The 6,403-nt window shown below is 49.1% G+C and overlaps 1 pseudogene; it reads left to right on the forward strand.

The window, feature by feature from the left end:
• Positions 1-4,810: 4,810 nt before the first annotated feature.
• Positions 4,811-4,908, forward strand: LOC144116703 (U2 spliceosomal RNA; annotated as a pseudogene).
• Positions 4,909-6,403: the final 1,495 nt, after the last annotated feature.

Consider the following 6,403-nt stretch of genomic DNA (forward strand, 5'->3'; position numbering starts at 1 on the left):
GAATCACAGCAATGGTTGATGCTTTCAACTTAGTAATTTCTCGAAGTACACGAGATTACACACAAGGCGCCCGTGTGCTGTGCGATTTCAGTCCACGTTAAAGATCCCCAGGTGGTCGAAATTATTCCGGAGCCCTCCACTACGGCACCTCTCTCTTCCTTTCTTCTTTCACTCCCTCCTTTACCCTTCCCTTACGGCGCGGTTCAGGTGCCCAACGATATATGAGACAGATACTGCGCCATTTCCTTTCCCCACAAAAACCAATTATTATTATGTTCCATGGACTCCTTGGCAGCGCTGCAACGTGCTGTCGCGTCTCACTCTTAAAGACGAAGCTTAAGCGTCCTCCAAATTTTTCTTCTCTAATTCCCTCCTTTATTCCTTCCCTTACAGCGCGGTTCAGGTGCTTGCCGATATGTGAGGCAGACACTGCGCCATTTCTTTTCCACAAAAACGAATTTTTCCTTACCGCCGACTACTGATCCGGCTACTGATCCGAAGTTCCCGGGTTTGAACCCGACCACGGCGGCTGCGTTTCGATGGAGTCCAACAGGTAAGGAGACGTGTGCTGTGTGAAGTCAGTCCACGTTATAGATCCCAAGGTGGTCGAAATAATTCCGGAGCCCACCATTACGGCACCTCTTTCTTATTTTATTTTCGTATTCCGTCCTTTTATCCCTTCCCTTACGGCGTGGTTCAGGTTTCCGCCGACATATGAGACATAATGTGCCATTTTCTTTCCCCAAAAACGAATTTTCCTGCTGTGCGACTCCCGCGGCGCCCTCAGCCGCCGGCAATCCAACGGCCTCGGTACGCCAATAGTGCGGGACATTTGCTCGCGCATCGAGCGCCTCGCGTGTAGAGGATGCGCCGTGCGTGCACAGTGGGGGCCCGGACACTGCGGCATCGCCGGCAACGAAGAAGCTGACGACCTACGACCGCCGCACATCAACTACCTCTTCGCGACCTGCCCCTTGCGCAGGAGGATGTCCGTGCGGTCATCCAGGACCATCTCCGAAAGCAGCACCCCGGTCCACGCATCGCAGCAGGTGAGCGCATCGACAAGCGTCACCGGATGTCGCGCGCTCACGCCGTCGCAACGTGTAATGATCCTCTGCGCGCATTGGCTGTGTGTGGCCCGGGGAACGACGGGAGCGTCACGGAATCGCGACCAGTGACGTGTGTCACGGATGCGGTGCAGTGGAAACACTACAGTACCTGCTCCTTCACTGTGCCGCGTTCACCGATGCTCGTCACAATATACTTGCGGCCTATAGGGCGCTGGGCATACTACCAGACTCCCTCAAGACGCATTGTGGCCGCGGGACAGTGCGCGCACCCGTGAGCGAACCTTGGAGTGCCTCTGTGTATTCCTCGAAGAGACGGGCTTGACGTCTCGCCTGTTCTCCACCAGGTAGTTACACGCAACAGCAGCAGCAGCGACGGCGGCGGCAGCAGCAGCAGCAGCAGCAGCAGGAGCAGGAGCAGCAGCAGCGTGACCTATACACTGGCCGAGGTTGACCAGTTTCGCGTAATTCCTGGAGAGCCGTGCTACGCAAGCGCGTGGATTTTGGGGAAAGGAAACGGCGCAGTATCTTCCTCACATATCTCGGCGGACACCGGATCCGCGGCGCAAGGAAAGGGATAAAGAAGGGCGTGAATGAAGAAAGGGAGAATGAGGAGCCGAAGTGGAGGGCGTATATATCGGTGGACACCCGAACCGCGGCGCAAGGGAAGGGATAAAGGAGGGCGTGAAAGAAGAAAGGGGGAATGAGGAGCCGAAGTGGAGGGCGTATATCTCGGTGGACACCCGAACCGCGGCGCAAGGGAAGGGATAAAGGAGGGCGTGAAAGAAGAAAGGAAGAATGAGGAGCCGTAGTGGAGGGCTCGGGAATAATTTCGACCACCTTGGGGTCTTTAACATGCACTGACATCGCACAGCACACGGGCACCTTTGCGTTTCAATGGAGGTGAAACGCAGCCGCCACGGTCGGATTCGAACCCGGGAACTCCGTCCGGATCAGTAGCCGAGCGCCCTAACCACTAAGTCACCGCGGCGGGTATTGTGAGACAAACAAATTATAATAAAAAGCAACAGGAGGCCAGGGTGCAGGAATTAGCGTAACCTCGGTCCTGATACAATTAAGTCTGACGCAGCGTCGGGAGTCACTTGATAGCGCCTCTCAGTTTGTGCGCATGCGCAGAGGTATCAGGGGGTATACATATAGCGGGGCGTTTGCCATGATGTGGTATAGCCATGGAGAAGGAGAGCGAAAATGCTGCTCAGCTGCAATTGATGCTCTGCAGCTCAGCGTAGCTCACGCTACGTATATCCTGGCATAGCCAAGCTAATCCACTGCAAAGTTTTTCCTTGCTTAACAGCCCAATTCCCCAACAAACGGCCGTCAGCCTCCCTTTATAAATAAACAGCTTATTCATTCATTCATTAAAAGGGTTGGTCTCAGGAACCTTCGCCCCTCTTAAACATGACAATAGAACAAAGAACGACTATTGCTGCCAAACCGCGCAGTGGCACAGGGACTCAGCTGGGTCTAAAACTCACTGGCTGAATAAATAAAGTTTTTCTGTCAGTCTGTAAGGGCCGCAAACAGTATTTATGCAATGAATTACCCACGACACAGTGTTTAAATAGATCAAGTAGATACTCGCCTCATACCTTCATGCACTACTGCCGAACGGTCGTACAAGCACTGGTTGATCTTAAGCTTTCGCTTCTAGAACTGCACACAATCAGTGAGATGTCAGCGCACACTCCATAGTCTTCAATTATTGCGCCCCTTCCGAAATTCTTTTAACCCAATCTTATTTTATCAGAGTAGCCTGACGGGTAAGCTTACTTTCTGTCTGCATTCGCTACCTTATTCATCACTGCTTTCATGGCACCGGTGAGTGGTCCACCCAGTGTGGGGCAGTTGCGCGTTTCCTTCCCTTATAAAAACGAACGCAGTCATTGTCGTTTGAAGGCGGGCGTGCACTTGTACGAGCCTGCACGGTAGCAAGGGAGTAAGTAGCTCAAGAGCACTGCAAGATAACAAAAAAATATACATTTGTTTCAGGGAAAGAAAAAACGCAGTAATTTTCTCACTCCCGCAGTACACTACATTCGATTATGTTGTTGTTTTTTTTTGAGCAAATGAAAGGTGCCGTAACTGCCTCGTTTATCGGTGGGCCCCTCAACCGCGTCCTGAGGGAAACTCTTCTCTACTTTGCGTTTCTACCCGCCGCGGTGGCTCAGTGGTTAGCACCCTCGGCTACTGATCCGGAGTTCTCGGGTGCGAACCCGACCGCGGCGGCTGCTTTTTTATGGAGGCAAAAACGCTAAGGAGCCCGTGTGCTGTACGATGTCAGTGCATGTTAAAGATCCCCTGATGGTCGAAATTATTCCGAAGCCCTCCACTACGGCACCTCTTTCTTCCCTTCTTCATTCACTCCCTCCTTCATCTCTTACGGCGCTGTTCAGGTGTGCAACGATCTGAGACAGATACTGCGCCAATTCGTTTCCCCCGAAACCAGTTATTATTATTATTATTATTATTATTATTATTATTATTATTATTATTATTATTATTATTATTATTATTATTATTATTATTATTATTATTATTTTATATTAATATTATTATTATTATTATTATTATTATTATTATTATTATTATTATTATTATTATTATTATTATTATTATTATTATTATTATTATTATTATTATTATAGTTGAGGGCCCCCGGAATAATTTCAACACAGCACTCGGGACCATACTCCAGGAATGTGCTCGAATAGCAGTCAAAATCAAATCAAGCTTGAAATATTAGGCGTCCTGAACGCGCCCCCATACGACCTGGGGGTATACAAAGGACACCAGAAAAGGCACCTCCCTGTTGGCAGCAGTGGACAGGGAAGGCCTCAGGCTAGCCACGGACTTTACGACACCTACCAGAATCGGCAACAGCGTATGCAGACACCAGTCCCGATCTATCTTTTACAAAGAACGCTACTAACGTCACATGGACAAACCTCGGTGAGACCCTAGGGGAGTGATCCATTACATCCTGAGTACAGCAATCTCCGCTCCCAAGCACAGACGTTTCATTGCAGATTCGAAGATCACTAATTGGAAAGCATTTTGTAAATTCCCCCAACTTGAAGGAAGGATCACGAGTAAAAGAGTGGGCACGACACATACAAGATACTCATGTTTCCGCTACTCAAACCGGGTTCGAACCCGACCGCGGCGGCTGCGTTTTTATGGAGAAAAAACGCTAAGGCGCCGTGTGCTGTGCGATGTCAGTGCACGTTAAAGATCCCCAGGTGGTCGAAATTATTCCGGAGCCCTCCACTACGGCACCTCTTCTTCCTTTCTTCTTTCACTCCCTCCTTTATCCCTTCCCTTACGGGCGCGGTTCAGGTGTCCAACGATATATGAGACAGATACTGCGCCATTTCCTTTCCCCCCAAAACCAATTATTATTATTATTATTATTATTATTATTATTATTATTATTATTATTATTATTATTATTATTATTAATACTCAAACCATAAATCGCAATGCCGCCACTCCGGAAATTGATCGACATCTTCTACAGCTGTGGGAGACGAGAAAGAAAGTCATAAGACGTTGGAAACAGCAGAGACTCAATAAACAACTCCGCCTGCGCATTGCTTCCACCACGAAGGAAGCTCAGCAATATTCCATCCAACTTGCCCAACATAATTGGGTACAGTTCGAATTCTGTGCCGCCTTGAAAGGAACCCTCAGTACTGCTCAAACCTGGTCCATTTGGACCCCAGATATTAAACTTATTTTTGGAAATATGGCGGAGTGCTTGAAGCTTGCTTCACCCCTGCCACAGGTTGGTCCAGTATTGCACTGCCTCGGGGATCGGCCTGGGACATTATAGCGCGCTTCTTTTCTATCCTATCTTTCAACTGTCCTACTTTCAGCACGTCGTAGCAATTGTGGCTCAGCTTGAGCCAGTGGGCAGGCCTTTGCACTTCTCTTTTCATTCTTCCTGACAACAACAGCAAGCAAGCAAGCAAACCTGGTCCATCCTCCGCAGTCTCATTGAACCTGACAAAGCCAAATCGGCCACAAATCGTACACTCTAAACAATAGTTCAACAATTCAATCGGACCGACAAGGAATTCACGGACGTTTTGCGGTCGCGTTACATTGCCGGCCCTCCAATACCACCTTGTCCAACCACCTACAACGACCTTCCAAACCCCACGCTTGATGCCCCAATAACAATAGCCGAGGTACAACCCGCAGCCCATGCATCGCCGCGAAACACCGCTCCTGGAGCGGATAAAATCACAAACGTTATTCTTCGTAACCTCAGTCATGCGCATATCCTAAGTCATCACTGACTACTTTAATGATAAACTCTGGTAGAAGGGTATTGTACCTCAGGATTTACGTCATGCCAAAATTATCCCGACGAGCGGCGAGCGGCACTGTCGTGCGGCTTGCCTCGCCAATAGGTCCTATGCGCAGGCACCGCATGAAAGCACATCTTCGCACGCACATCGCGTACGTATGTCGCCGTAGCTAGCATCAGGTACAATAAGTTTTGAAATTCTGAAGTTTATAGAATGTCATACCAACTATAGTGCCCCACAACACTCTGCCAGTTCCCACTAAGTTCACTCCTTACACTACTGCAATACGGGGTTGTTGGTCGTGCTGGCGTCGTCGTCGCTCTAGCTTGACAGACCAGTGCATCAGCGACGGCATCTGCACATCGACCAGCCAACCTACCGTCGATCGCCGTCGCATCGGCCTAGTGTAACCGGACCCTACCTATACCGAAGGATAACTGCGTTACTGTTATTAACGCTTTTGCGGCACCAGTCACTCACATATAAGGAAAGACTGCTACTTCGATCGCCTGTGGAAGTAGGACAAGAGACCTCGCTGCGCACATTGCAGCAACGAGAGCAGACGACGTTGATCTGCGTATGCTGGTGTATGCCCTATATATGGTGTATGGTGTGTATATAGTGAGAATGTGTTTAAAGTGGGACCGTCAACATGCGCGGCGTGGGACGAACAAAATGATAAAAAAATCGGTAATTACTGCCACTACTACTGCCAGAAACTCTGCCTGAAAAATATGGTTGAAATCCGGAAGGCGCATGTTATGTCGTTATAATTGTGTTAGTTGCGTCAGGTTTAAAGATGTGGCGGCACGAAGCCGCGAGTGACAGATGGATGGATGGATGGATGGATGGATGGATGGATGAATACGGCTGAACCCTTGGCACTGACTGCTGCAAGCAAGTCAAAATAACGCAAGCCTTATTTCAACCCATGACGTCAAATCCGGTTTGAAGCAAAGACGTCACGTCTGGCAAATTTTTTGCTGTTTGAGCCATGTTTGA

This window comes from Amblyomma americanum, chromosome 1, assembly GCF_052857255.1.
Source record: "Amblyomma americanum isolate KBUSLIRL-KWMA chromosome 1, ASM5285725v1, whole genome shotgun sequence".
Classification (NCBI taxonomy): domain Eukaryota; kingdom Metazoa; phylum Arthropoda; class Arachnida; order Ixodida; family Ixodidae; genus Amblyomma; species Amblyomma americanum.